This window comes from Siphateles boraxobius, unplaced genomic scaffold (assembly GCF_051911475.1).
Source record: "Siphateles boraxobius isolate OS27281-9 unplaced genomic scaffold, OSU_SipBor_1 12, whole genome shotgun sequence".
NCBI lineage: Eukaryota > Metazoa > Chordata > Actinopteri > Cypriniformes > Leuciscidae > Siphateles > Siphateles boraxobius.
In genome coordinates, this window is record NW_027508722.1 from 10,504,293 (window position 1) to 10,530,369 (window position 26,077).

General features: G+C 40.5%; 1 protein-coding gene across 4 annotated transcripts in view; it reads left to right on the top strand.

The window, feature by feature from the left end:
- The window catches only part of adcy2a (adenylate cyclase 2a), a 195,058-nt gene that overhangs the window by 54,856 nt on the left and 114,125 nt on the right, over positions 1 to 26,077 (top strand). The gene's annotated exons all lie outside the window — the stretch shown is intronic.

Here is a 26,077-nt window from a genome sequence, read left to right on the forward strand (position 1 = left end):
CGGAAACAAGCCATAACTCCCGACCACTAGATTCGAATTAATACATATTTTTAATTGACTAATTTATAACATTTTAGACATTAATAACAGTAAATCATTTGGTCAGAACCCTCTAAGTAAATAACATGTTATTTTATTGTGTAATATTTTGTTTTCATTTTAATGTGGGACAGTTAAATGCATTATACTGTCGGTTTCTGAATTGCTTTCTTATTTTAAAGATGTGGAGTTTCTCATCCAGTGTGCAAAGTTCTGTAAACCACTTTAGGAATATTTTAAAGTAACAACAGAATAATATTCCTGTTGCTGTTTGTTATTAATGTTAATCAAACAACAAGAGACAGATAACATGGCAGATAAGATAAAATCACTCATTGCTCTTGACTGAAAAACCTTTGTAACTTAAATACAGATTAATTTATATTTAATTTATGTAGTGAAGACTATACAGTGTTATTTTACATTTCATTTGGTTATTCAATTTCTGTACCTGAATACTGTTAGATACCTGTGTAAGACTTGATTTTCCTGCTAGGACAAAAGCTGAGATAAAACTCACCCTGCAATAAAGCAATAAAATGCACCCTGGACAGAAGATCTCAAAGAAAGAGCACAGGACATTGTCTTGTCCAAACTTTTTTCCTTCCTTATCTCTGCATCCCCCTCTCCCTCCACGCTTCCTTTCCCCCAGATTCAGTCTTTTGAAATTAAAATTCGTGTTGGAATATACCTTCTTCTGTCCTCCCTGAACCACCCCGTGACATCCTCTTCCACGAAACCAGGTGTTACTCCCTGGGGTACATGAATTGACCCAAAACAACACTAAACAATATTTGTACAAGCCTTTTGTTCTGGTCTGGGTATATGAGGGTAAGTGACAGATCAGTCTTTGGGAATCTATAACTAGAAAACCCCCATGCAGTGCTGTGTCAGTGTTTTCCCGTCGGAGCACACTCACACACCACTGTGTGTCTCTTTCAGGAATGCATTTCTTACTCTTAGAGTCATCTTTGAGCAATTTATGTTATGTATGTATTATTTTGAATTTGTTTTTAATCATTTACTTGTGTAATAAAATGTTATATTTGATTTATTCTGCATTATTCTGAAATCATTTCTCTAGTATGGATTAATGTGTAGTCTGGTGTTTCTGCAAATCTCCCCCAGGATAGATCACACTGAAGGCACTAATGAATGGAGCATGGAGCACATCATTAAGGAGACCGTCTGATTTCTGTCTATCACTGTCTTAACACGTTGCATCTTGCGATTATTAAAAAAATACACCTTTTGTTATGAGTCAGCATTGAGCGGCATCTTAAGGGTAAAATATATAGCACTCCATCCTCTGACTATTTCAGAACTGGCTAGTTTGTGATCGTGAGCGCACAATCACGGCGTGTCATCTCAAAGCGATACCGTGTCCTTTAATGAACAAATAATTGAAAGTATGGGATACCCAGAATAATTAAAGATCTAAATTAAATCATAATCAATATTTATGATTATTTTCTAAGATAAAGATAAAGTAATATTGGAACTAAATTCTAATAAATAATGTGAACTTCACTGGAGTTCAATGGGTGGCCCTACTACACAAATGCGAATGTGAAAACGGTGACTTCATGAACATGTATAATGTGTTCAGTCTATAGGTGCGTAGTTTCTTTACAAAGTGATTGCCATCTACTGGCCTTGCATGCATAAAACAGCGTTTTTAGTAGTTTTCGCAGATCGGGGATTGTTTTGACAACGTTGTTGTCTGTATGTGAAAAACTCAAGGCCAGGTTCTGGGAGTAGATCAGGATATCCTCAATATAGACGATGACGAAGCGTTGGAGGTACTCCCGGAACACCTCATTCATGTAGACTTGAAATACGGAGGGTGAGTTGGACAGGCCATGCGGCATTACCTGGTACTCGTAGTGGCCTGCCGGAGTGATGAACGCCGTCTTCCATTCGTCACCCTTGCGTATCCGAATGAGGTTATGGGTGCTCCGCAGGTCCAGCTTGGGGAAACTGCAAGCCCCACGGAGCTGTTCCAACGCGGCAGGGACCAGAGGAAGAGGATAACTGTTTTTAACAGTCTGTGCGTTAAGGGCCCGGTAGTCGATACACGGCCACAAATCTCCGTCCTCCTTGGCCATGAAGAAGGAGCAGGATGCGACAGGGGATGTCAATCGACGGATGAAACTTTGTTTGAGAGCCTCCTGAATGTACTCCTCCATGGACTTCTGTTCCGGGATAGACAGAGGGTAGACTTTACCCTTAGGTGGCGTCGCCCCAGGCAGCAGGTCGATGGCGCAGTCCCATGGCCGATGAGGTGGTGGACGGGTCGCCAACCATTTGCGGTATACATCCTGGAACGCCCGGTACTCTGGAGGGATTTCAGTTTTACTCTGTTTCTGGGCTTTTGGAGGTCGAGAGATTGAGAGAGGTCCGACGTGTAGACGGTTTGATCACAGATGACAGACAGTTCTGGAAGCAGGAATAAGTGTCTACCTGCATGGGTTCTGGTGCTGGAAGGGCGATAGATGGAGAGAGGGGCGGATGATGCGAAGCGGGTTGATCCAATGAGTGGGCTGAAAAACGTTGAGAGATACGCACAGCTTTCTGAATGAAACTCTCCAAACCGACGGTGTCATCAAAAATTACCATCTGGTGGCGCACTTCTGGGTTCAGACCCTGGTGAAAGGCTGTCAACAGAGACCGTCTCATACCAACCGCTAGATGCTGCCAATGTGCGGAACTGCACAGCATAAGCATTTATAGATTTATTACATTGGCAGAGGTTGAACAGCTGGTCATGGATGGATAATTTGACCGAAGACTTCCTTGAAGTGACTGATGAAGGATGCCAATGAAGTCGTGACCAGCGTGGATCCATGTTGGCGTGCCAGATGGATTGGGCCCAATGGAGTGCCCGTCCAGATAGCAGGGAATTCATGAAGGTGATACGCGCCCGTTAGGTGGACAAAAGCTGTGGTTGCATTTCAAAATATTGTGAACATTGTTGAAGGAACCCGCTGCAAACCTCCAACAAACCTCCAACATGCACAGGTTCGGCAAACTGATCTGGTGGACGCTCCCCGCTGGTTCCAACAGGACTCTGCATGATGGTCTAGTCTTCTGTCACAAACACAGGAGGAGACAGACAGGTTTAGGTGCACACAGTGTTGATTAAAAGCAGAGAGGTGGTGAAACAACGGGAACCAGATGACGGTGAAAGGATGGTGACTAGTAGACTGATGATGGTGACTTAGCTGGCGATGACTAAAGTGGATTCTCTGTGCAGGTGACTGAGTGAACACGAAGACAGGAGACTGGATACAGGACAAGACGATCTCAGGTGAGTAGATAATAGTACAAGTAGAGGTTACACTTTATTTCGATAGTCACTTTAGACATTCTACTAAATATAAGTAACTTTTCAACTACATGTCAACTAACTGTCATTAGAGTATTAGTAGACTGTAGTAGACTGTCAGTAGACTGGTAGGTTAGGGTTAGGTGTTAGTGTTAGGAGAACAAGTTGACTTGTAGTTGCTAAGTTACTTATAGTCAGTAGAATATCTGTTGGGGGACCAACAAAATAAAATGTAAGCAGATATTAAGCAGACAGTCTACTAATACTCTAATGACTGATAGTTGACATGTAGCTGCAAAGTCATTTATAGTTAGTAGAATGTCTAAAGTGGACTATCGAAATAAAGTGTTACCCAAGTAGATAGTACATAAAGCGGTGTATATTGCAACAAGACCAGACAAATGCTGCATTCCTGTCCAAAATTGTCATGCCCTTCACTCGCTAACTTCCCTCCCTGCTCGTTCACTCGGATGTACGTCATTGCTTATGTTGCACGAGTGCCCACTTCTGGCGAAAACTGCAATTGGCTGAATTGGAACGTCCTAAGCCCTTGATCACTTGGAATCAGCTATGGAGTTAATTTAATATATATATTTTTTTCCCTTTAAGAATTTGTTTAATGCAGCGTCCAAATGTATATAGATGTGTTTGTGTAACCCCCTTCACCCGGGTCCCACTCGACCCGCTCCGAGCGGGCCTCGAACCCGGGTCTCCGGCATGAGAGTCAGGCGCTCTAACAAGGAGGCTAAAGACTGCAGCCTCTAGCATCTGTCGCCAGAGCGCCTATTGAGATCAGAGGAGTGAGGTTTACTCGCACAGCAACTACTAGCTGGCCTCCGTTACATTTGGGTTGTTTTAAATTTAAAAAATCATAATTAATATATCATAGAGTTGTTTGTGGTGGTGGTGATTAGATGAGATATGTTGTGACGTCACAATCATGTTGCATTGTGGTATATGGAGCTGCCTAAATTGTACATATGAAATAGACTCGCTCCCTTGGTCAAAATCGAGGGAACGAGGGTCTGTCCATATAAACTTCCCTCGTCGACTTCATGAAGTGGAAAACCCTTCAAAATGGCGGCAGGGATTCCCCCCGAGTTGCGCACCCAAGCCCAACTGAACTGCACTCTGGCCCACCTCTTGCAAGCAGGCCAGGGATGGTTAAGCGAACTGCGACCGGGCATGGTTCGAAACAATAACACTAGTCAAACGAACCAGACTTTTTGGGTTCATTTCACATTGCAATGTTTACACATTCAATTTAATGTATTTGTTTAGGCAATAATATTGTTTTAAACAGCTTTACAAAGAACAACCGTACTAATATCCTAATGAACAAGTCATCTTTGTTACGTATGCACCCTTGGTCCTGAGTAGGGAATGAGACTTTGTGTCAGCTGACACTATGGGAACACCTCCAGTTGTCACAATCATCTGAAGCCTGTATAATAATTTTTTGGCTGATGGCGCTTTGCACTGCCCCATGAGGAATACGTCAAGTATGCCTCAAAAGGACGTGCTTGCGCCATCTCACTTCAGATTTCCAGTGAAGGAAGCACGCAAATGAGGAGAATGGCAAGCTACACAGCGTCTCGTTCCCTGCTCAGGTAGAATAAGGACGAACAGCCAAATGCAAAGCCAAGCCACGTACCTCATAAGCTGCAGAAATAAAATCAGTCGCCCAATGAGACATCATCTGCTTGGTGACAGCTGTTCCTCTATTCCATCCTTCAAAACAGAAAAACAGTTGATCACGCCTACGCCTCTGCACGGTATGATCAATGTAAGCCTTCAGGCCCTTACTGGGCAAAGCCTGTGGAGCCGGTCATTCTATCAGCATCCTCAAAGTCTGGACTTCATGTTGACCGAGTTTGGTAGTTGTGGGATGAATTCCCTAGGAGGAGTATATCAAATTCATGGCATGCGTTTTTCAAACAACCTTAAATAGCTGACTTCCTGTTGGGCGGAGCGTCCGGACTGATGAAATCTGCATGTTTCATGCATATACGGTCTTTTATGTGTCCAAGATATTAGCCCTCTGGGGTCGGCGGTCACGCCGGCGTGACCAGCTCACCTTTTTTCTTATCAGTGAGACTCAAAATACTCTGTTGATTTTAATCTTACATATAAGTGTTATACATCATTCGATCCTGTTAAGTGTCTATTTTTTATGTATAATCACAATAAAAACAAAGTTTTGTGGTTTTTGTCAAATAAAGAAAAATAAACATGATGCGAGTTTTGCCTTCTCTCTGTCAGGGAAGTCCATTCTGAAACGCGTCCGAAAATGAACTGTAACTCCGCGAATACTTGTCATACAGGCATGAAAGATTTTTCTTTATGAAGCTTGAATTCTTTTTGTAGCAATGTTCAGGGAAGAAGGAGGCGGGAATTGGCGAACATTTAAACATACTTTATTAAAATAAAACCAAACAAACTAAAATACCGCCAGCAGCCCCTCGCGGACGACGGCTGGCTTACCAAAAATAAACATAACGGCCAGCAGCCCCTCGCGGACGACTGCTGGCTGAAATAAAACACAAATATAAAAAACAAAACTCAACTAAAATACAGGTCTGTTCCTCTCTCGATCATCAAGTCGTCTCTTCTCCTTTATGCTTCCGTTCCTCCGTGAGAGATGCGATACCAGTGTGCTTCACAGGTGTTGCTCATTAGCAATCACACCACCGGCCTCGCGCCGATCTCTCATGTCCCTCGGCTGTCCTGTTCGCCACATACCCCTATCGCCCCTCACAGTACCCACGAGCCTGTGCCTACTCCCCCCCGGCGCGGCGATCCCTGGGGGAAATGGAGACGGAAGCATGAGGAGCGACAGATCGAGAGAGGGGAGAGAGGGAAAAAAAATTGGTCCGGTTCCCACAATGCGCTGCCATCTTGTCCCCCATCAGCTGGGCGATCTCCTCCGTGGTGCCTGGCGGTGATGCTGGGTAGCCCTCGGTGGACGGCTCGACGCTCATCCGCCGCCCGGTGGACGGCGAAGGCTCCTCGGGTGCCTTGGGCAGACGGCAGGAGTCCCCCGCTCCCTGCTCCTCCCCTTCGCTGGTGGACGGCAGCAGGCTCCGGCCCACGGCGAGCGGCGGCGACTCCTCCTCTCCCTCCCGGATGGCAGCCACCCCTCCAATACCCAGCCGGCCGGCAGCGAGCTCGACCGTCCCACCGGCAACTCACTCCAGCGCACTGCCTCGAGCGTCCATGGCCGCGAGTCCCCCGCTCCCTGCTCCTCCCCTCGTTCGGCAGATGGCAGCAGGCTCCGGCCCACGGCGAGCGGCGGCGACTCGCGCACCATGCTCGATGGCACCGCGGATTCCCCACAGCGGCGAGGACTCTCTGACAGCGCGTTCCTCGCTCTTCCCGGGTCTCGGCACCAGTGTAGCAATTTTCAGGGAAGAAGGAGGCGGGAACCAGCGAACAATCAAATAAACTTTATTTAAAATAAAACAAACAAACCAAAATACCGCCAGGAGCCCCTCGCGGACGACTGCTGGCTACCGAAAATAAACATAAAGAACTGCCAGCAGCCCCTCGCGGACGACTGCTGGCTAAAATAAAACACAAATTCAAAAACTAAAACACAGGCCTTTTCCTCTCTCGATCATCAACGTCGTCGCTACTCCTTTTTGCTTCCGCTCTTCCGTGAGAGATGCGAGACCGGTGTGCTTCAGAGGTGTTGCTCATTAGCAATCGCACCACCTGTTCGCCACACTCTTCTTTTAAATGAAGTAATTTATATAAAAAACAAATATTCTCAGTTTATGTAATCTGTATGAAAAGAGAGAGATGCCAGTCTTTTTCTTTTCAGCTAATTATACCTCATTACACGTTAATGTGCCACGCCCACGGAAAGCGCGGGCTATTCAAACAAATGATCTGAGGCAAGCCATGCAAACATGCCTACGCCCACATCAGCTGGATATAAACACATCAAGTTTATTAAGAACCATGTACTTTACCTCGTCTTGCTGCGCTGTGAGGAATAATAGTATCGTAATAATCCTGGAACATTTTACCTCAGAAGTGCTGGTAGTTTCATTTCGAGGAGCAACGGATCCAGCTGATGTAGTAAGAATAGTGACATTGAATAATGTCTGTAAACCGCAAAAAGACTGTTTAAATATGAATTGCGTGTCTGTGTGTGAATGATGAATGAACGAAACAGGCGCGGGCGCGCTGTTGTTTACTACAGTTATAGAGGGTATGTCTGTGCCGATTTACTCTCGCACCTACATTAGTAAACGTTATTTTTACATGGACACATCCAAACTATATTGCTATAGCCTACTGAGATGAGTAAAAATAGACTGAAATATGTTGAAATAAAATGTCTGTATAAGCAAAAAACTGCAAATTTAACATTTATATGTTAATATATCCTAAACATGATATGTTACAGACTAAATATGAATGTTTAGACAAGATTTTGTTGATTAGTTTTGGATAGATTATAAAGTTTTTAGGCTACTGTAAAAAAAGACTACTGCCCAAGAGACTAAGTGTACCCATTAAGCCCACCAAAATCTGTCTAGTTTTTTTCATAGATATTGACAAGGTTTATAAGGAAAATAATTAGTTAAAATAGAAGATGTATCTCTCATTTAAAAATATATTAATTAGTTGATGTACATTTTAGAATATAAAATTAAGATCATTTAGGGATAAAGTCAGAAGTCTGGCATGGGCTCAATTGGTACTTTTGCCACCATTTAAGCCCGCGTATGTTCCAAATAAGCCCACATCATCATTTATTCACAAAATATAAAAAAATATTGATTTTAAAGAAGTAAAACATCAATATATTTATTCAGTGACAGTGAAGTATTAAAAAAATTCCTTTAGCTAATGTTTGATTAGAGACCTGGGTGGGATGGGTAGGTGTTAGTGGACGGTGGTCTGGAGCCTTAAAGGGTAACTAAACCCCTGGTCAGAGCCTGACTCCACCCACTGGCAATATTTGAAAAATGCTGGAAAAGTGGGCAGAGCCCAGCGGAGGGGGGCGTGCACCTGAGATGCATCTCTTTGTATGGAACCTGCCTACGTCACCAACAACCGTTGTGTCACGAACCACCGCAACCACTAATAGGAAAATTCAACTGCAGTAGCCACCGTTCAACCTAAACAGGGCAGCACTCAGACGTTTTTAAACCATATATTGTAGAATTAAAACACTTTACACCTAAATGTAAAAAAAAAAATACTGGAATCAATGAACAGCATTTATGAAGCTCCATTCTTACAGATCATTAACTAAAAAAAGTTGTTTTAGTGTTTAGTTACCCTTTAAGTCGGCTCGACTGGAGTTGTAGCTGGAGTCAAGCTGGAAGTTCGACCAGGTGTATCTCGGAAGCCAAGCCGAATTAGGGCTCCATACTCTGGGCTTAGGGGGGCCTCCTAGTGGGCCCCAGACACTGGGAGTCTGGAGCCTTAACCCTCTGGGGTCTAAGGTATTTTTGGGGTCCTTGAGATGTTTGACGTGCCCTGGCATTTGTGCTTTTTTCAGTTGCTTATAAACATATTAATGGCAAAGGTGTAATTACACTCTATTTAGCACAAACATGGCTACCATAATATGTGAGGAACATGTATGTACATGTTTGTATTTTTGAGAGAATATTGTTTATGCATGGTTATTGAAAAAACTAAAACTTAAAGTTTCTGAAATAAGGCCACAAAACACATACTAAATATGTGTCCACAAGACTTTTGACTAATGGATGTTGTCGCCTAGAGTTTTGCTTCAAAATGATCTGAAAATCATCCTGCCTAATCATTTACACAAAACAATACATTGATTAAAATTTTTTAACACTTTTTGTTTGGAAAGGCAATATGTGTGGAGGCGTGTTCACACCTGAGAAGACAAAGACCGCTTAATGTGTCGCATAATGAGCTGCATAATGAGCCTTTCACTGGGTACCAAAGAATGCAAGGACACAAAATAAATATATATATATATATATATATATATATATATATATATATATATATATATATATATATATATATTTATATTTATATATATATAGGGGAGAGCCGGGACGGTTGAAACGCTCTTCAGATAAACGTCGTTTTCTAAGATAAGGTTAAAGATAGATTTTTTTTGTGTGTGTGATCAACAACTCACATATGTGTTCTCTTAGTATCATGTGTTATTCGGTAGAAACATAGAATGATTTAAGTAAAAATTTACTTTGAACGGGAGTTGGGTTTTGTTTCAATCGTCCCTCCACAGCGGGACGATTTAAACACAGGGGTGGGACGGATGAAACATAACAGTTTAAACGGTAACTATTCATCTAATTCTTGTTTTTATGAACAATACCTGACAAGTAACTTATGTACATATTGTTACAAACATATTTTGTCATTTATTTTCATTTTAAGGTTCATATTAACATTTTTGTTCTGTCGCCCAATAAACAATTGGCGATAAGCCTTTGTGCATTTTGCGTAATCTTTCTAATTGGCTATTTTGAAGAAGACAGACAAATCCGTTTACAATTAATTCTTACTTTTATTCCTTGAGTCATATTGAGTAGGGGTGTTAAAGATTTATTAGTTTTCTCGATGCATCGATTACAAATCCTGATGATGCATATGCATCGATCCTGAAACATGTATTTTGAATCGTGAATCGTTTATTTCGGTCAATGTTCGATTTAAAATGCTAAGAATCGAATAATTTACGATTCTATAGCGATTCATTGCTTTAAAACACATAAACATTAAATGACTACATGCGCGTAATGGAGGCGTTGTGCGGCGTCATTTGGCGTCCTCACAGCTCTCCTTCACAGATAGGCTACTCGCTGCACTCTTTACCATCTTTCACTGGATTTCGCTCACGCTCGGTTCCATATAACTCTCATCTACAGATTTTTGAGCAGTCCATCTTTGAGCTCTCCTCAGGAAAACCACTGGTGTTCACATGAGCAGATGACAGCTCTCTATCGAGAAAGCAAGTCTTGAGTCAAACCGCTCAAGCCATTGATAACGCTTCCATATCATTGCGCGGGCACTGCTATGAAACAACTTGTTCGTAGCGTGGAAATGTCGCCGTTATTTTCTAAGTATTAAAAAAATTCCTTTAGCTAATGTTTGATTACAGCCCTGGGTGGGATGGGTAGGTGTTAGTGGACGGTGGTCTGGAGCCTTAAGGGTAACTAAACCCCTGGTCAGAGCCTGACTCCACCCACTGGCAATATTTGAAAAATGTTGGAAAAGTGGGCAGAGCCCAGCGGAGGGGGGCATGCACCTGAGATGCATCTCTTTGTATGGAACCTGCCTACGTCACCAACAACCGCTGCATCACGAACCACCGCAACCACCAATAGGAAAATTCAACTGCAGTAGCCACCGTTCAACCTGAACAGGGCAGCACTCAGACGTTTTTAAACCATACATTGTAGAATTAAAACACTTTACACCTAAATGTAAAAAAAAAAATACTGGAATCAATGAACAGCATTTATGAAGCTCCATTCTTACAGATCATTAACTAAAAAAAAGTTGTTTTAGTGTTTAGTTACCCTTTAAGTCGGCTCGACTGGAGTTGTAGCTGGAGTCAAGCTGGAAGTTCGACCAGGTGTATCTCGGAAGCCAAGCCGAATTAGGGCTCCATACTCTGGGCTTAGGGGGGCCTCCTAGTGGGCCCCAGACACTGGGAGTCTGGAGCCTTAACCCTCTGGGGTCTAAGGTGTTTTTGGGGTCCTTGAGATGTTTGACATGCCCTGACATTTGTGCTTTTTTCAGTTGCTTATAAACATATTAATGGCAAAGGTGTAATTACACTCTATTTAGCACAAACATGGCTACCATAATATGTGAGGAACATGTATGTACATGTTTGTATTTTTGAAAGAATATTGTTTATGCATGGTTTTTGAAAAAACTAAAACTTAAAGTTTCTGAAATAAGGCCACAAAACACATACTAAATATCTGTCCACAAGACTTTTGACTAATGGATGTTGTCGCCTAGAGTTTTGCTTCAAAATGATCTGAAAATCATCCTGCCTAATCATTTACACAAAACAATACATTGATTTAAATTTTATAAGACACTTTTTGTTTGGAAAGGCAATATGAGTGGAGGCGTGTTCACACCTGAGAAGACAAAGATCGCTTAATGTGTCGCATAATGAGCTGCATAATGAGCCTTTCACTGGGTACCAAAGAATGCAAGGACACAAAATAAATTATATATATATATATATATATATATATATATAGATTTATATTTATATATATATAGGGGAGAGCCGGGATGGTTGAAACACTTTTCAGATAAACGTCGTTTTATAAGATAAGGTTACAGATAGATTTTCTTGTGTGTGTGTGATCAACAACTCACATATGTGTTCTCTTAGTATCATGTGTTATTCGGTAGAAACATAGAATGATTTAAGTAAAAATTTACTTTGAACGGGAGTTGGGTTTTGTTTCAATCGTCCCTCCACATGAAACAATAAATACAACTTGTCAGTCAAAAAAAAGTACCGCACAAAAGATTTCCCTAACCACACTCAAAAACCGCTTTCCGGCTCTAACTTTAAAACGGCAAGACGTAAAGAAGAAATGTTTTCGCGGGTCTGATAGGCATTGCGTGCTGTATGTGCTGACGGAATTTGACGTACATAACGTGTGTGGTTTTCAAGGAAATCTCAATGTTTCATCCATCCCGCGTTCCAATCGTCCCGGCTCTCCCCTATATATATATATATATATATATATATATATATATATATAGCATATATATGTCCATTTTTCCGATTTTGAGATTTTTCGACGGATAGAATGTCCAGGTTAATTTCCGTATACAGTGTGCTTCACATTATCTAAATGACCAATGAAAAGTTGTGAAATCATGTCATCTGATTTTCACGTATATCCATTTGGTGTCAAAGCTGTCAATCACGCCGCGTATCTCCCACCCTGTGGAGGCATCTCGCCGGTCTCATGAAGTTTCATCTTAACGCCGCCTTCACACTGGCAGTTGAAATCAGCTCCGATATGGCTCCGAAACGACCGGAAGTCATTCATTTCCTATGGAGATTCGCAGACCGCATGCGAATGGGTCCGAAACGGGTCCGACCGAGTGCGGTGCGAAGAAAATCGTGTCCGTTGGTCATCCGCATGAGTTCAAAAAATTGAACTCTTGCGAAAAGCTACGGACGGTTCCTATCCGACAATTCCAGCGGAAGTTAGCGTTGCTATGATACTGATAAACAAACCTGAATTCTTATCGTTATAAAATTATTATTTCTTTTATTAAAAGTTAAGTTGTCATGTCATTTTTTGTTATTTCTCAACGTTATTAGAGCAGTTAATACAATTAAATTGTAGGCAGACATCGAACTAAATGTGATATTGTAGGCAGACATCGAACTAAATGTGATATTATTAGGGCCAAATATAATTATTTCTGTTTTATCCTTATTTAACTGGAGAAAATTATTATTCATCCAGGATTTTACCTCTTTTAGACATTCAAAAAGTGTTTCCACAGATTTATTATCTCCAGGCTTTATGGGTAGATACATCTGGGTGTCATCAGCATAAAAATGATATGAAATGCTATATTTCTTAAAAATGGAACCAAGGGGAAGCATATATATTGAAAATAGTACTGGTCCTAGAATGGAACCTTGAGGGACCCCACATGTGATCGAAGCTGTTGATGATGAAAAATTTCCGATTTTAACAGAAAAGGTCCTATTTTGAAGATAGGAGGCAAACCAGCTTAGAGCAGTGCCTTGGATCCCCACACACTGTCTTAAACGTTCAACCAAGATTAAATGACCAATGTATCAACCAATGTATCAAATGCTGAGCTAAGATCTAGCAAAACCAAAGCAACATTGTCATGATTCTGCCATCTAGTTCTTGTATTTCTTTAAGTCTTGAGGCAGGATCATGACAGACCCATGTTTTATGTGCAAACACATGGCCTTGTTGGGCCATGTGCTTGTGTTGTCCCGTCATCTAGCCCCGCCCTCCTTGTTATCCTTGTTTAGTCATTATTGCTTCCCCATTATCACCTGTCTCCCTCATTAGTTTGTCTCTATTTAATCCCCTCGTGTTTGCTGTCCAGTGTTGGTTCATTGTCAATCCGTGTCAAGTTTGTGAGTAACCTGTCAAGAATAATCGTCCTGTTGAGCTATGTTTTGTATCAGTTATTTGTCTTCTAGTATTTTGTCAGTATCTTTGTCTAGTTAGTCACCTTAGTCCTGTCTTGTTTTGCCCCCTCGTGGGCTTTGTTTTCCATTTTTGTTCATAATAAACCGTGTGCTGTGACTACTGTCTGCGATTGGGTTCATTCCCTTCTTCACCCTTCCAACCACATGACAAACATTGCTACTAGAGTCAATCTTGACTAAAAGGTCATTAACTACCCTAATTAAAGTTGATTCTGTGCAATGACCTGATCTAAAACCAGAGTGAAATTTATCAAAAACATTATTTTTTTTTAAAAATGATGTAAGCTGATTAAAAACTATTTTTTCTAATATTTTGGATAAGAATGGTAGCTTAGATATTGGCTGAAAATTATTTGGATCTGTAGGATCTAGGCTAGGCTTTTTAAGTAGAGGCTGGACTACTGCATGCTTAAGACTTGAAGGAACACACCCACTGGTCAGACTGCAATTTATAATTGAAAGAATACTTGGTCCAATCGTATCTATGAGCTTGACAAACAACTTGGGGGGGAAGCACATCATTAAAGGAGGAAGTAGGGTTTAAATGTGCAACAACATCTCTAATAGATGAGAGTGAAATTGGCTCAAATTGAGATACATTTTGAGACATAGAGATTAATATAGAAGTTATATCAACTTGTGATGGTGTAATCGACAGTCTTATGTCCTTAATTTTTTTAATAAAAAACTTTAAGAACATGTCACAAGTATTTGGTGATGGATCAGGGCCAGTGCTACATTCTAGTTTAATAATAGTATTTATAGTTTTAAATAATATCTGTGGACTGTGAGCATTTTGTGCAATTTTCATCGAAAAATATTCTGCTCTTGACGTTTTCACCGCCTTTTCATATTTGCATAGACACTCTCTTAAAACCTCATAAGAAATCTGAAGCTTGTCTTTTTGCCATTTCCGTTCTGCTCTCCTACACTCCCGTCTATGTAACCGAGTATTTTCATTTAACCATGGAAGGTTTTTGTTTTTATCTCCTTAATTTATATGGGGCAACATGGATATCAGAACAAGCATCATTAAACAGATTTATCAATTCTTCTGGATCCACTGAAACAGATGGAGATTCAACAGTGCCAATTAATGAGTGAGTTACAAATACTGATGAAAAATCACTGATTGTATTAGATGTAATCGCACAAGAGTAATAAGCAACAGGCTGTGTTTCCGGGGGACCACATAGTAGGGTAATATTAAAAACAATAGGCTTATGGTCAGAAAAATAATGATCTAAGATCTGTATGTTAGACACAGAAATACCCATACAAAGGACCAAATCAAGAGTGTGACCATGCTGATGAGTGGGGCCAGTTACACATTGTAAAAAATCAAATGAATCAATAACGTTTAAAAACTCTGTGACTAAAGGCTTCGATTGACAGCAAACATGAATGTTAATATCACCAAGGATTACAATGTTGTCAAAAGAAGTTACAATCACAGATAAAAAGTCTGAAAAACTCCTGTATAAAGTCTGCATTATATCTGCGAGGTCTATATACAAGAACACATAATACAGGACTAGGCAGAGCAATTACTACATTGACTACATTGACTTGAATTACATGACTACACCTCAAAACTCTGGTAACTCTCAGCAGGGATTAATCGACATTTCCACTCATTTTTAAAGATAGATGCTATTCCTTCGCCTCTACCTATAGTTCTCGGGGTATTAAAAAAGTTGCAGTTCATAGGTAAAAGTTCGGAGAAGGGGCTTATATCCCCGTCTTTAAGCCATGTTTCAATAATAAATAAAAAGTCTAATTTTCGTGATACAAAGATATCATTCAGAATGGCAGTTTTGTTTGAAATAGATCTAGCATTAACCAATGCTATTGTCGCTATACTATTAGAGGCATCGTGTTGAGTACTGGCCTTCACTGGAGTTGTGTCCACATGCCGTATGTTATTGAGCTGTAATCCTCTGCCGCATCTCCGCGATCTAGCCAAGACGATTCATTACGTCGGCACACGCAAGGCAGGGCAGACATTCTGTAGATAGGAGCTCCTTAACTCCAATCCGACATCCTCTAGATGGAATTTCTGGTTATTATTTCCAGGACCCAGACCACGTCTTGCTCGGACGGCCAGACCGGCTCTTTTCCCACGCTTCCTGCTGCTATGGCGTTTCCTTCTATGACGCACAACCAAGCGCCACGTATTTGCCGGTATAACCGATGTGGATTGTGGAGTGGTATACCATTCTCCCCCAGAGTCCCGCATACTTTGTTCCATGACTGTTGTCCGAATGCTGAGCAAAGTATAACGACCGTATACTATGCAAGAACAAGTCAATAAATGTAATAAAATACATACATAGTAATAAAAGATAAATAAGAGCCATTGAGCAGCAAGAGCGACGGCATGCCGACAGGTAACCAGGCGCCATCTTGCTCATTCACAACAACAATTACAATTTTAACAATATTCCAAGTTTATTCTTTCTTTGTAAAAAGTATACATTTTATCATAAGTATTTCAAAGGTAAGGATTCATTAGTATGAATATTGGAACAAACACTACAATAACATCTCAGTTGATAATTCAATATACCTACTTTATTTTTGAGAAAACATCCCATACTATATATTTAACATATGAGCAGAAATTGGCGAACAAAAGCTGAGGGAAAGTGTACCCATTAAGCCCATGTCCCCTTTAAGCCCACTTTCAACTTTGAAGTCAAATAAAAAAAAGAGTAAATCATATTTTATGCTGATCATTATTTTAATCAATCCAGTGATTTGTTACTTCCCTGGCATTTTTTTTATTGTATACCAATCACATTTGGAGATGTTGAGTTTGCCCCACCCATGTGCATGCTGTCTCAGGGGACCTCACACAAAGTCACCCCAAAACTTTGGTGTTTCGGGACCCTGCAGAAATCAATAAATTTCTGCAATTTTCAGCCATTTATTTGGTAACTACATTGATATTATGTCAAATAAGAGATAAATTTGTTGTTTTTTTGTGAATGAACAAATAGTACTTTATTATTTTATATAATTGTCCTTTAAATGTAAAGATGAGTTTTATTAGCTTCTGTTCAAAGCTTATCTCTTGGTCAAACCATTATCCTTACAGAAAGATAGACTGCCAAAGAATTAAGCATGTGAACTGCAAACAATAAATGTTTTGTGATTCACTTTACATTAATTTACAAATAAATACATCATAAATTGTTTTGTAGAGATTATTTTCATAAATTAACTCTTTTTTTTTAGATGGGCTTAAATGGTACAGTACAACAAAACGCATGCAAACTATAGCCAAAACAAGCTAACCTTGAAGAAAAAAACTTAACATTTCTCAATATGGGCACAATGAAAATCACTATGATACTTAGTCCACTGTATATTTAAGCTCCATGCATGTATTTGTAAACATATCTTACATTTTTAAATTGAAAACATTGTCTTTTTTCACCATTACTCACTGTGGAACCATTTAAGCCCATCTTATGTGTTTCAATGAGGAATCCCTCTAATTGCAAACTTTGATAAATTTTCTGAAAGTGTTTAATGATAACATTTCCGCTACTTCCGGTCCAGCTTTGACCGGGCAAAACTCGGGAACCAAGCCAAGTTGGGGCTCCAGACTCCAGGCATGGAGGGGTCACCCAGTGGGCCCCCCATGCCAGGAGTATTGAGCCCTAACTCGGCTTTCTTCCCGAGATATGGTCACTTCCTGTGGAACTTTGATTGGGCATAATTCCACAGTCAAGCCAACCTAAGGCTGCATACTCCGGGTGTGGGGGAGCCACTAGGAGACCCCCCGAAACCCCAGAGTCTGGAGCCCCAACTCGGCTTCCTTCCGGAGATACACCCGGTCAAGCTTCCTTTGACCAGGAATAACTCGGGAGCCAAGCCCACTTAATAACAATTTTGGTCTCACGCACACATGATCTTTAGTTATTTCCTTATCACTTCTCACGTGTGTTCGATTGTGAAACGTAGTTTGCGGACCAGACAGAAGTTGTCGGCGATTCTTTCTTTTGTAAAGTCATGCAGTGTGAACCCCCCTGTCGCTGATCCATCGTGCAGTGTGAACACAGCAGCAACTGAATGTTACCCCATATAGTCGTGCAGTGTGAAAAGAACAGTGACCCGAATACTTTGAAAATCGTGCAGTGTGAAATCAGCATTAGGAAAGAAAGATCAATAAAGGTCAGATTAAACACAAAGAAGTCATTAGAGATTTTTTTTGGTGTCTTTTACAAATTTCCTGAAGTACCATGGCAATGGCTGGGAAACCCAGGAGTAAGCAAACAACAGCGAAACCTAACCAGAACAGAGGAACAATAGGCTGTTCAGTGGAAAAAAATAGTCATTGACCAAAAACATTTACAGACAACTCTGTACTATCTAAATCTGTATGCATGTTTGCAGAGTCAAAGAGAAATGTGGACAAATGTTTGGAAGAGGGGTGTTGTTTGTTTTATCCTTGACATTTTGTTTTATCTGTTAACTATTTTTTTATTGAACTGTTGGGTGGTACGTGGCTCAGTGGGTTGCACTGTTGCTTCATGGAATGAAGGTCTCGCTTCGTGTCCTGGCTGAGCCAGGAGGCCTTTCTGTGTACTGTAGTGTACATGTTCTTCCCAAGTTGGCTTGGGTTTCTTTTGAGTATTCTATTTTCCTCCACAATCCAAAGACATGCAGGACAGGTCAATTGTCTGTCTTTGTCTAGTAGTTTACTGATAGTATACTGCAGTGTATGTTACAAACTTAAATGTATATAACTAGTAAACGTCTTGGTTATGTATGTGACCCTAGTTCCTTGAAGAGGGAACGAGACACTGCGACGAAACACTGTGGGAATGCCTCTGTGTGATTGCGTCATGAAGCAAGTATGAAATCAGTCAAATGGAGTGACGGACCATACATCATCAACCAGGAAACTATAAAGCACACCTGAACCAAACAGCATCAGCTTCTGATAGGCTATAGCAAGTAAATCACGTGTATGCGGTGAGAACTAGCCTGCCGCATCACAAACATCTTGGAGGGAAACTCCTGACAGTAATGCTTTGGAAGCAGCCATGCTGTCTGTCCGACTCATAAGCAAGTGATATGGCCTTGAACACCCACTTGCTCATCCTCTGCTCAGATGCCGGGCACCCCTTTCTGGGTGCCCCTAAGCAAACAAACAGTTGTTCAGACATTGTTCTGTTGTGTTGTACTGTTCTGTGGATCTAAGCACTACTAAGGACTAAGGACTAAGGCCCTAACTAGGCAGAGCAGATATAGTTTATCTTGGTCTGACGTCCGGAGGAGGACAGAAGGCCTGCAATACTGTTCTTAGGGTGAAGAAAAACCTTTACCATACCAGGAGCAAATTCCAGGCACGAGGGAGATACCGAGAGGCCTTGAATGTCTCCAATTATTTTGATAGATGTAATAGCAAGAAGAAATACAGTCTTGGAGTGAGAACTTCTCAGGAACCTCTTCAATAGGCTACAAAATTATGGCCAAATCCCAGGCCGGCACCCTCATGCCCGGCACCCTCGTGCAGGTCTAAGCCTCAAAATGCCACGGAAGAAATGTGTACTAAGGGGTGTCTCCCTAAAGACACACCATATAAAGCAGTTTGGTAAGCAGCTAAGGCCGCCACATACACTTTTAGTGTGGAGGGGGCTAACCTTACAGAGAATCGTTCCTGCAGGAATTCCAGTACTGCACCCACCGAGCAGTTAACTGAGTCCAACTGGTGATTTCCGCACCAGGAAGTGAAAAATCTCCACTTTAAGGTGTAGAGTTTCCTCGTGGATGGAGCTCTGGAGTGGAGGATGGTCTAAACAACCTCAATTGAGAGACCTGAACTTATGAGCTGGGCCCCCTCAGAGACCAAGCCCAGAGTCTCCACAATTCTGGGCGGGGGGTGAAGGATCAACCCGCTCACCTGAAAGAAAAGGTCCCTCCTGATTGGAATCTCCAGAGGAGAGCCGTCGAGGAGAGACACTAGGTCCAAGAACTATACTCGGCCCAGCCAAAACGTTGCTATTAACAGAAGACGGGCCTCATCCCGGCAAGCTCTCTCCAGAACTCCCAGGAGCAGAGTGATCAGGGGAAATGCGGGTGTACCATAGCATCCAGCCCCAGAGGAGCTGGCTGACTGAGGGAGAACCACAGTCGTCTCTTGAGACGTGAACAGATCTACTTCCACTCAGCCAAAGTTTTTTATAGGAACTCCACCTCGGGGTGGAGTCTCCATTCCCCGGGCCTCTGCCCCTGCCTAGACAGGATGTCTGCTCCCTGATTTAAATACCCAGGGATGCAAATTGCCTTTAGAGAGAGCAACCTCCCTTGCCCAAATGAGGATCGGGTGAGCCAGCTTACATAAGCTTCGCGACCACAGACCCCCCTGATTGTTTATATAGGAGACCACCAATGTGTTGTGTTGTCTGGAATGTGAGATCTGAGGCGTAGATTCTTTATGTTGATCCATGATCTAAGCACTGCCTCAGCAAGCGCAAGATCCAATCTAGTTAAGACTCAACAGGGGCGAAGCTAAAGCTCCCGATAGTGCATGTTCTTTTCTACACATAGGGAAAATTTTATGAATGAAACTGTCAGCCCACACTGACGTGCATGCACCGTTCCCCCAAAAAAATTTTTACCGCGTGTATACTGCTCGTAATGTAGTGAGGGCAGGGAAGGATACACGATACAAAAGGCTGTTTGCTTCAGATGAAGTGGTGAGTCTGTTTCGATAACTATAACATTCAGCTCCTCAGAACTTGATAATAGCAGTCCGGGTGCCTAATTTGGGGTGGATGTAACCGCAAAGCGCTCTCCCGAACTCCTGGCAGGTAAAGGCAGAGAAAGGGTGAAGCCCCTCTCTAACCCCTCTGCCAGATCCATTTGCAAACCCCACGACTTGAGCCGCCGGGACGCGACCCGTGAGGAATGCGAGCTGAGGTTCTCTCCTTAAAATGCACCCAGCGGTAGTACAACGTTCTCAACTGTCAATGCTCACAAAGTTCATATTCAGCACCCATGAGGGTTGACTGAGCGTGATGCAGTCCCACACATGATACATGTGTATCGCCACCCGTGATGTAGATTGAGCAGGGGTGAACACTCTATTGAACTGTTGTTCGCTCGCCATTATAAAGTTTATATATATATATATATATATATATATATATATATATATATATATATATATGGGTAAAAAATCCTGCCTAGCACAAAAAGACAGACAAAAATCACTCAGGGATTTCACATAGAGCGCTTGCTGTAGACACAGAAGCTGACACTGTTTGGTTCAGGTGTGCTTAATTGTTTCCTAGTCGATGACATCACATGACGTTCCGTCACGCCATTGGACTGATTTCATACGTGCTTCATGACACAATCACGCGGAGGCGTTCCCACAGAGTTGCGACGCAGCTCGAATTCCCTTGAAAGGGAACTAGCAGCATACCTAATGTTCACTTGTAGTATATGGTTACAATTTTAAGGAAACATAAACTAGTTACCACTGTTACACTTAAATGTAAACTTTTATACTTTTAAACTGAAAAGTGAACCTTGTGTAGTCCCAATAAGTATTGAAGTATACCCACTTCTTTTTTGTGTTGGTCTGCATTCAATTTTAGTGCTGTTGATCATACACATAAGAACCAATTCAATGTGTGTGCAGTTTCTTCTTGCCCTTTTCCTTAAATGATATGTTCTTATGCTCTTACCTTCCTTTTTTCCTCAAATATTTTGAATTGGTATGTCCAGAAAATAAATCCTTTCCAGTCCAGCTTAGTGCCAGCAAATCCAAAGAGGAAATGTTGTGCATGAATCACAGAATGTGACTCCAAACAACAAAATGGGTTAACCTACGTATATGTATGTACACTGCTTCTTCAAGCAATCAGCCAGATATACAGACAGTGGATAAACACACCCCTGTTAAAACTGCTGGGTTTTGCAATATTAAAGATGAAAAACAGATAAATCAGATCAGATTTTTACATTTAATCTAAACAGTACAATTTCCCTCAGCACGTAACTGCTAAATAAAAAATTACTACAAGTATATGAGTAAACTATCAGTATAACTAGAAGTCACTTGTAGTATAATTGCACTACAAACGAAAAACTTAGTTGTATACTAGTTATGTACGGTGGCCGAGAGAGCTCAACATGCTGCAACCTAAAGAAGACGCATGCAAATAGAAAAAAACGCATGCAAATAGAAAAAAAACACCAGCAAATTAAGAAAACATCTTCATCAGTTTCACAGCACACGTGTACTCCAAATACTCACAGCACAACCAAATACAGAAACGCGGTGCAAAAGTTCAACAACTGTTGTTGTTGTTGTTGTTGTTGCTGTTGTTATTTTACTCTGACATAACTTAAAATAATGATTCATGATAAATGAACTAATTACAGACACTTTATGTAATGTGTGTGTGTATATATATATATATATATATATATATATATATATATATATATGTAATCTGTATTGTATTTGTTTGTGTAGAATACAAGTCAACACAAACTATATTATCATATTCAATTAACACAATTCCAATATATAAAAACAAATGTTTCTAGTTTTTTAGGGCTATAATTTGGCTATTAACTCCCAAAAGACCATTTGTACATTAATTATTTTCATAATAATGTTATAATAATTAATTCAGTTCAGTAATGCCTATGACTAAAATTGTAATACCATAAATATAGACTAGGCATTCAAGTCTATTTCCATTCCATTTTCATCTCCTCATTTTTATTATTTTTACAATATTTTGTATGTTGAGCTGACCTATGCTCTCCAGATAAAGAACTGGCATAATGACACCCCCCAAGACAATAGAACATATTGCAATAAAGATTAATGTGCAGTAGTACATATCAAAACTTATTGGTAAATTGTGTCCGAATGAAAAGATAAGTGCTGATGGAAGGTAAGTGGTAAAAGTCAAGACAAAACTGTTAATTATGGTACGCAGGGCTCTCTTCTTTTGGGGATGTATATGACTTTTCCCTGAAGGATCAGGTTTTCTCAAAGCTTGTAAAACTTTGACGTCACAAAAACCAATCACAGGTAGGGAAATAAACAGAGGTGTAGATGTAAAAGTGCTTGTAAAAATCCAAGGATTTAAGACATTAAGAAATCCAAAAAAAAAGATCAACAACCAAATTATCATGGCAATTACCTTTCTGGTAATAGCAGTTATCCTGCTGTTGATGTAGATGATGGGATGAACCACAGCAAAATAGTAATCTCCACAGACACAGGCCATGAAGAGAGGTCTTCCACACATGGGTAGTGAATATGTGAAATTATTAAAGTATTCAAATTCTGGGTTCTGCAAAAGCATGTAGTTATAGACACCGAAAGGCAGGAAACTTAGGAAAACAAGATCGATGATCGTCAGATTAAACACAAAGAAGTCATTTGTAGAAATATTTTGTCGATGTCTTTGACAAAGTTTCCGAAGTACAACGGTACTGGCAAAGACACCCAGAAGAACACAACATATAGAGAGACCTGACCAGAACATGGGAAAAGTAAGCTGGTCACTGCAAAGTGAAAAATAGTTCCTGGTTCCATTTGAGAAATCTGAAGCACTCTGATGTAAAGATAACATCCCTAAATGCACGAAGAGAGAAAGCATTCAATGAGACTTGTCTATTACCTGTGAAGTTAGAGTGATCTGCTGAGAAGGATTAAATAAAAAATACAGTATTTTTATTATTTATTTATCTTACCTCAGTGATGTCTATAATAACCAAGAGGAAAGAGATAAAATGAGAGGCAACAAGTCTCATGAACGAGGTCTGAGAGGTATTACATGTACACAAATAGCAATGGGTTATATCCCTTGACTGTGAAGTTTTGAATATTATGCAAAATAACATCACCAGAAAAACACTGCTTAAACAAAAGTACACAGCAGTGGAGGGGGAAAGTTCTATTACATCAAATGACAGTTCACAATGCCTGTATTTTCACACCATGCTTTCTATCATTTTCTAATATTATTATTATTGTTTTGTATTTTGATCAAGAAAGTAATCTATATTCAATGGAGCTTGATGTCAGTTATTATTATTATTTTCTTTTCATAAATTATTTTTATGGACGGTTTTCATCTGCCATGTTTGAAATAGGGGTGGTCATGGCAAAAATATCATATTTGTGATTTTTTTTTCAAGAAAATCACAATCCACGATTTTATCACGATTCTTTTTCATGTTGGTTATACTATTTTGCAAGTGATTGAGCATTACAGCCAAACCAATGTCCCTATTTAAAAAACAAAGCCTTACAAGGTAACAAAATATAAAATAATGGGAGACATTAAACCAAAGTGGCAAAGATACAAATCTTTGTCGTAATTTTCTTTGTCATTAAAAAATAAGAACAAAGATACACATTACATATACACAACATAATATACAAATGAAATAAACAGTTATTTATTTATTCTGCTACCGTTGGTATTATTTAATAATTATTAAATATTATTTAACAGTAGCATTCAAGAAAGAAAGTAAATTAACAAAGATACAAATAAAACACTACATAGACTTCACTGTATAAATTATACATTGATTCTTATTAAAGCTACTATTAAAGTTCTCAGTAAAGAGCAGTGAGTGATTTTTTCTCTGTTTTGTTGTTTTATTAACATTAAAGGGATAGTCCTCCCAAAAATGAAAATTGTCATAATTTACTCTCTCAAGTTAATAAGTTTCTTTTTTTTCTGTTGAAATTATTTTATTATTTATTTAGAAGATTTATCTGTTATTTTGAAGAGTGTGGGTAATTAAACAGTTGCTGGTCCACCTGGGGACCTGCAACTGTTTGGATAGCCACATTCTACAAAATACCTTCTTTGGTGTTCAGCACAAGAAGGAAATTAATACAGGTTTGGAACAACATTTAATAATGAACTTTTGTGAACTGCAGTGTCCCTTGAGTGTAACTCTACCTTTGCGTTAACATGTGTTTGAAATGTACATCGCGTTGTACAGTATGTTAAGACGGAGGCGCCAGAACTGCAACTGATAGAAAATGCACTGTAGCACGATACTACGATATTACGATATTTCTTCTAAAGAAGATTGTGGATTTATTAAAATCGTTATCTTCGTTAAAATCACACACCCCTACTTTGAAATCAATACTGGATTGAACATAACATGGTTGTAAAGTGTATCCTATAGCCCTCCAGGGCCAGACTTGAGGAAACCTGCTTCAGTGCAACAGATGACTCATCGTGACAATGGACAAGGAGCAAAGATAGACATTATTTAGAATTTGTTGAGTGGAAAACGTCTCAGGTTACGACTGTAACCCTAGTTCCCTGAGAAGGGAATGAGATGATGCGTTGATGACGCTTTGGAAACGCCTTTGCGTGACTGAGTCTGAAGCACTACTGTCAACTAGTCCAATGGAATAAATGAAGCGTCACGGGCGGTTGACGTCATGACCAGGAAGATATAAAAGCACATCCGGTGCAATGCTCACGTTAGCTTATAGAGCCGAAGCAAAGTCGATCGCAGGGATGCAGGAAGTATGGCAGGGAGACGCATCGTCTCGTTCCCTTCTCAGGGAACTAGGGTTACAGTCGTAACCCGAGACGTTCCTTTTAGGACTTTTTAGAGTCTTGGGCTTTATGTCAGCTGATAGGGCACTCATTCCTTCAGCATGGCGGAGTGGGTACTCATTCCTCAGAGTGTCCTCTAGGGGTCGCAGTTTGATTTCTCATTCAAAAGGGAACAACTTAGGTTATGCATGTAACCATGGTTCCCTGAGAAGGGAATCGAGACACTGCGTCCCCTTGCCATGCTTCAGGTATTCATATGCGCGTCTCCTTCAGACATGGAAGTTGATGAAGTGTTCTACAGGTACCCTTTTATAATTGCAGTCGCACCAATGATGTGTCATAGGCTGTCGCCAGCCAATGTCAAGTTCATTACCGTGTTTCCACAACTTCAGGCACTGGTCATGCCTGTGGCATTACCCAAAGTGTCCTCTAGGGGGTGCAGTGTCTCGTTTCCATTCTCAGGGTCAAGTTCATTATCGTGTTTCCACAACTTCACTTGTTACATGCAGAACCTGAGATGTTTTTTAACGCCAAAATAATGTTTCCGCTAGGGCAAGCTGTTTGCATATCTGGCCCTAAGTATTTGAAGGCTGAGCAATGAGATCATTGGCAACTAATTCAGCAGGAACCAATCAGCTGTGCCTTATAGAGAAAAATGTGATTGCAAGCAGATTGAGACCTATCCGTCTGCGCCGTTGCATAACTTTGTATTTTTGAGTATGCAGGTGTCACTCGAGGCTTTGTATAAACAAAATGACATAATATAAGCATAGTTAAACCAACACAATGAAACTCTAAACAACATATCAATCATCTGTCTTGACAACTTGTCACCCACATTATTGAGAACAAGAGACTTATAATGTTCCACTGACTCGCACTGCACAACACACAATCAACAAGCTCACA